Genomic DNA, 6,972 nt, shown 5'->3' on the forward strand with positions numbered 1-6,972 from the left:
GGCGTTAAAGGTTCTTAAAGAAGGGTAGGGTCGTTATTGTTGCGTGACTGTCTTTGCACGTATCTGTGGAGCAACGCTAGAAGTGCCATAACTTGAGAAATAATGTAGCTAGAGTCATGAAGTTTAGCAGGCTCATTGATATGTACATACGGTCTTCAATGGTACAACCCTGCTTTGATAGAATAATACAAACCAATCATATGATGGTGGAAATTTGATAAAAAATGTCAGCCCACTCCTATAATCCACCAACCTTATAACCTTTATTTTTCACCCTAAGAGGCAGATTCCCCACCCAGTTACTGACACCAATAGGAGCTTTAAAAATGTAGTTATGTATGGTGCCAGTCAGAGGCATACTTTAAATTACTGAAATTACATTTTTTTTTTTTTACATTTATGGCCAATATTGGGACAATCATTGAGCAGGTCTGATTGTGAAACCACTCAGATTGTGGTTCCAACTGGAAGAGTTACACAATATTGTTACTCTGCTAAAAAAAATGTAAAATAAAATCATGATTTAAAATGAACAATTTAGCATTTTACCTTACTACGAACTTGGTAGAGTTCAGGAGAAGAGCATGGCTTGAGTTGAAATAAGTCATTTGTTAAAGTTAGAGGACATGAAACAAATGGTCTCCCAGGAGAAAATGGAAATGTTTGCTGACCTTTTCGTCCACTCTGAACTCCCTGCTGACATTGTGTTTCTATAACAGCATTGCCTCACTTCCTGGTGTGAGCCTGTCATATTCTATCACAGCCACTAGAGGATGCTGCCACATGTCACATATGTCGGTCTGAGGCATTTGCTGAAATGGTTAACACTGTCTCACATGACCACTCATGTTTTTTTCTGGCAGGACTGGGGGATTTGCTTGTCGTATGTCACAACAGACTTTAAGGGGCGTCTAATACGTCCTAATAATATCCTTGGATATTTTACATTCCTAACTTATCTAAGCATGAATATCATGGAATATATTGTGAGAATGATGTTGTCTATTTTATTCAAAATACATTTCAAAGCGTTGCAGTCTGTGGGATCATGGAAGCCACAGTGATAACGTTTCACACTCTCACTTCCCCAATTATTCATGCTTTGACAGGACTGGTAAGCAAATGAATGTTTGCATGGGAGATGCTGTCAGATATTGTGCCCTGTGAGCCCTGCTGCAGTCTGTGCTGACCTGAGCTCTGTTGGTGCAGCGGAGATGTGGGAGCCTCAGATCAATGCTTCAGTGTGTCGGGCATAAAAGGAGCAATGTGCCCCAGAGAGAAGGGCTGTCTGTGCCCCAGCGCCATGCAGCTGTGGGACCTGGGCACCCATCCATGCCCTCTGCTCCATACACTGTTAGTCCTCCCTCTATGGCCAAAACACTGAAAGCCGTAAAATTATTTACGAAGAGAATTGCACTGGAAGTACATCTGCTGCTGAAATGCATTGTTTTATCTCATGTAAAAATGTGTGTAAAGTGTGTTTTAAATGTCTTTGTGATGTTCAAATGACATGTATCAGCTTCCTGTCAGTAACATGTGTTTGACTTACTACTCTCTGTTTCTGCAAAGTCGGCTGAATAAGCTTAGTGAAGCAGCAAGGGGAGGGTGGGAGGTGCAATTTAGTATCTGGGTTGTTTTTTGTTTTTTTTTTTTATCCGTTTATAACTTATTTGAAAGTTCACTGATCTCTGAAAACAGTATGAGATTTTGCTGAATAGGAAGCAGAGCAGGGGCTTTGTTGTGACCACAGGGCTTCATGCTCAATAGCGCACACATTAAGGCCTCTTTAGTCCACACTGAGACATATATATACGGCTTTTGATTGTGGATATTACGCTCTGTTTTACTCTATTTATCTCCTGTGGTCGTGCAGCGGGGTGGAAACTTCTTAAAAGACACTGACTGAGATGTAAACAAAAGCTGTTTCTTGTTTCCACGTTGAAGAAGATGGAAATACAAACGTGGGCATTGGTGCTTTGAGTTCCCCTATGAATGGAAAAGAACGGCAGGTATGCAATGTCCACTTTTCAGATGACATTTATGTGGCTGGAAACTTAATGCTGCTGGTTGCTTTGACTTTAGTGCACCTCACCATAAAAGCCCACTCATCTCTCTCTTTGGAAACATTCGTAATTAATTTTGATTTGACTTTCACTCTGTAGTTGCTTTTACTTAAACTTGGACAAGTTTGGTGAATGAACTTGACCTTTCAGATCGAAGGGGGGCAAATAAGATGCCTCTGCTTAAAGGTGCATTACACTGCAATTTTTTTCTTAATTGCAGAGCTACTTAGTTGTCGAGTGTATACACTGGATCGATTTTAATAACTTTAATGTACTTGAAGTGTGTATTATGTGAGGAAGCGGTCTCACGCTGGGACTTGGGATCGACGGATACTGAATAATAAATGACTTGGATCGGGGCTAATAAAACTGGATCTGGACTTAACTATTTTCAAACTTTTAGTCTTTTTTTTCTTGTAAAAACTGGAGGTGATAGTTATTGGATATACTGTTCTGTCTGTTAGAAGTGGAGTTGTATGAGGTATTTATCTGTAATCTGTAAACTGGTAAAATGTACATACAGCAGTACCAGCATGGAAACTGGAGAGGAACAGGGTTAGCAGTAAAATTTTTATAAACCATCTAATACCTACATCATCATACTGCCATCAGAAAGTATTTTCAATAATGAAAGTAGTAAAGGGACAAAAATGTTTTATCAGATAATGAAATGTAGTTAAATATTAAGGTGAACACATGTTTTAAGGCTAAGATTAGGAAAGCTATAGTTAAAGTTAGAGTAAGTCTTAAGGACATGGAAACGAGTCAGTGTAAGATCTTCTAAAGTCATGATGGAATTACAACTGCGTGTGCTGCATGTGAATTTTTTTTTTTTTTTTTTAACCGCTGGCCACTTATTTTCATCCATTAGCCATCCAGTACAAATAGGCCTGACATTATCTTTATCTGTATCAGCTGCACAAGAAAAAAGTTACTTACTTAATTACTTCCTGCTTTATTTTGAAATTGCCTTTCCTTTTGTGTTGTGTTTTTACTTCTGCTCTTTGCTCCTCTTTTCCCTTCCTTTTGATTGCCCTGAGTAGTTTCACCTGCATCTCCTCTCCCCAGCCAGCTCTCAGTGTTTAGATAGTCGTGCCTGTCCCTCTGACTTCGTCAATCTCCCTCATGTCAGATCTCCTCTTTACATTCCTGAGTTCTCTCCTGTGTTCATCTGGCTCTGGTTTGTGCTTTCATTTTTATTTTTTAACCTGTTTTTTAAATTTCTTGCTTCTGTTCATGCTGTGGTTTTGCTACCGTTTTGTTTTTTTTTAGTTAAAATTTCCCAGCTCTCTTTGCTTTTGTGGTTCATTTTTATCATCAGCTTTTTGATTGGAGTTTACTTTTTCTTGGTCACTGCATTTGAGTCCCTAACTCACTGATTCATGGCAAATTGTTAGTCACTGACACTCCAGAAGCTCCTCCAGAGGCTACAATGATCAGTACCACAACATTACAAGTGCCTGCCTCTTGTGTAGGTACCCCTCATGCCATCAAAATACCTCTGAACCATCAAAGGCCTGGACAGAGGACCTGTGGGAACAACCTGTGATGTCTGTTTGGCACTGGGATACTGGGAGCAGAAACTGTGGGCCCTCTGCGGATTGGGGTTGTTGTGGTGGTGCATCTAGTGGATGCTTGATCAGGTGGGACCTGGGGAGTTTTGGAGGCCAAACCTGCCCATTGTTGGGTTGCTTCAAGCTGTTCCTGAGCAGCTTTTCCTGTGCTCAGTCTGGAACTGTAGGTATGTAGTATCAAAGTAACAGGACCCAAAGTTCCCTAGCAGCATTGTGAGCTGACCAGTGTTATACACCGACTTAAAATGTCAAATCTAACTAATTTAGAACAATATATAGGCTTTATTTGTGTATCTAACACAAGTAGTTGTTTTTTTCTGATATAAATGTAACAAAGAATAAACCTGCTGGGGCTAAAAGTACTAAACTTTAAAATCGGGTGCTGTTGCAGCTGACAATACACAAAGATGAAATAATAATTAATTGATGGATCTAACTCTGGGCCAGAGTTAGATGGATAGATTCTGTTGATGCCTGCCTCTCATCCAGCCCAGACTCCTTCCCGGCTAACTATAGCACACTTTTAGACCAATCATTTATTTATTTCATGTTTTTATTTTGTGTATCTTCTGACTTTTATAGTTGTTTTGCTAATATAAAAGTGAACCGTCTGACCTTGGCTGTGCAATTGAGAAACGGCATTTCGAATAATTTTAAATGAACCTAAGTTTTGAATCTTAGATATTTATAGTAGTTAGTATGTAAATGAAGTGGTCTACATTTAACCAGAGGTGTTTAGTACTATATGAAAGCTACGACAAAACATCAACACTGAAACCTGGTGCTCATTGGACTGGAACAGTTTACCAGATAATCTGGGCCCTTTGGTGTTTATTACAGTTTCTGAAACCGGCTTTAAAATTGCAAATATGAACGCAGAAATCTAATTTTGAGTAACACCAAACCTATTGCCATGACTTCTGCGTAACTTTCGGGCAATAATGCAGCAGGGACACAACAAGCTTTGTTGTTAATATGTGGGGAAGGCTAAGACCCCCCTGTGGAATTTTTAACTGTGTGCTCCTGCAGAGCGTAGATGCTGTTGTGATCAGGGCAGGGGTCGCGAGGTACAGGATGTCACGGTTGGTTTCCTGTGCAGCTGCGAAGGAGCTGTGCTGCTGTGTGCAATCATCAGAGCTGTCCAGATATACGTGCATAGTGGAGCATGACAGGCGAGCTCCCCACTGACCCATGATGCTAAACAGACAAATGGAAGATGAGGCTACAAATGACACAGGAATAAAATGTGGACAGTTTTGCAGCCAAAATAAATATAAAATTAACACCTGGGTATCTCGTTGTTTGCCCAGTTAACTTAAGGACTGAAAAGTGTAGTGTTGCACTAAATAGTTTAGACAAGGCGCGCCAGGGTTGGATGTTCATTTTATTAAAATTACATGTAATTTCAAAGACTTGTAGGTTTGTTTAAAGTGCTTCTAAGGTCTTTTCTGTTAACTATGCAATGGAGTATCTACTGTGTAGTGTTATCATTCTTATCAGTCAAGGGCTTCTGTGTTTTTTATTTTTGAAAATCTCATTTCTTTTATGCCATCAATCATTTTCCCAGAGCACCAATGTCACCTTTGTTTGCTGAATACTGGAAGCCTTTCAAACCTGTACAAGCAGAAAAGCCTCCGACAAGAAACTCTTGACGAAAAAAAAGAGGAAGCAATTTGTCGACACATGGTCCCAATAAATAGCTTGTTTGTTTTTCTTCCATTTTCATGTGACAGATTGCGCTTGAAATTTTAACCTTTTAAGTTTTAGCCACAGTAAACGGTCACATGCAGAAAAGGTCATGCGGTGGTGGAACAAATGAAAAGAAGGAAATAGCCATGTCCTGGCCAACAGATAGCAGGGGAGGACGGCGAGGAAAAAGGATCAGACAGAGAAGAGACAGGATGCTGCAGGTCTCCTCTGAGTCTCTTCAAAAACACTGTAAATCACTTGGATGGGCCCACTTTATCATTTCACGCCAGACTTTGTCACATTGGGAGGAAAATTGTTTGGGGTGTGACTGGTTTACATAAACAGATGGACTACCTGGTAGCCATGAGAATAATAGATAAAATAGAATATTTTCCCAGCTCTTTCATGGGCTGCGTCGCTGAGTATTTACTGTTGAAGTGGAGTTAATATACTGTAGAGATAATACTCGTCTCGTGAGGTGTGAAAGCTCAGAAGGGGAATGCACACAACGAGAAGGACCCAGATTTGATTCTTGGTCTGTGTGGCCTCCTGATTGGGGAGTTTGTAGTGACTTCATGAAAGTGCAAAATTGCAATGTTTAATTTTTCTTCCTTTCTATTTTTTTTTTCATAATTGGCAGACAGAAAAGACTTCGGAGGGAATTTCCTTTTAAAATGGCATTTAGAAGATGTCACTCTAGGTTCAGTAGAGGTGTCCAGAGGTGTATGGAACTTTTGAAGCTCAGAGAAATTAATAATTAAAAAAAACAAACAAACAAATAATATAAGAATAAACAGTCATGAGTGGATTGTGTCAAATACATCAACTCTAAAATGACAAACCAGCTGCCCTTCTTAAGATGGCAAGCACAAAAACTGTTGGATTTGTCCAGTTAGAATTAGAATTAGAATTAGAATAAAACTTTATTGATCCCTTTGGCACAAAACCTCAGGGAAATTGCTAAAGTTGGCCCTAAAGCAACAACACTGTCAAACTAGACAATGCCTGGAAAAATTCTGAAGTGTAGCTGCTGCTGCCCTTTGGTAAGTGCTGCTATGATTGCGTAAAATGTGTTTTTAGATAAGGTCTTATTTTGAAAAGGCAGCATATTTCACACACCCTGGGAAGTTCCTTAAAACATATGAGTTTGGGGTGTGTGCTGCTTGCTATGTATAGATATAGTATCAGTGGATGGACAAGCAGACTACGTAAAAAAAACATGGAACATCGCAAAATTTTATATATAATGTCGAGCTGTTTTCATAAGACTACACTCAGTCACATTCTGCAAGTCATTCATACGCAGGATGATGTCAACGCTTCAGAAAACGCATCACATTTTTACAGTAAAATAACACGACACGTTGCCGAGCTCAAGATTCAGCTGTGTAACTAATAATTTAATTGCAGCCGATGAACTGTGACGGTGTGCGACAGCTCACCTGTCTGAGGTGAAGAAGAAAAACTGTCATTTACCATTAGGTCCCGTCTCAATGTCGGTTAACATTTATAATTATAGGTAATTAATGACGTTACCGCTGTGTTGAGTTGTGTGCGTAAAAGCGTGCACGTCTCTTACTTTGGAGACGTTCTGTCCTGATGCTTCAGATGTTTATTACACTGAGAGGAAAGACGAGCAGAACTGC

Source organism: Stegastes partitus, unplaced genomic scaffold (genome assembly GCF_000690725.1).
Source record: "Stegastes partitus isolate 25-593 unplaced genomic scaffold, Stegastes_partitus-1.0.2 Scaffold889, whole genome shotgun sequence".
Classification (NCBI taxonomy): Eukaryota; Metazoa; Chordata; class Actinopteri; family Pomacentridae; genus Stegastes; species Stegastes partitus.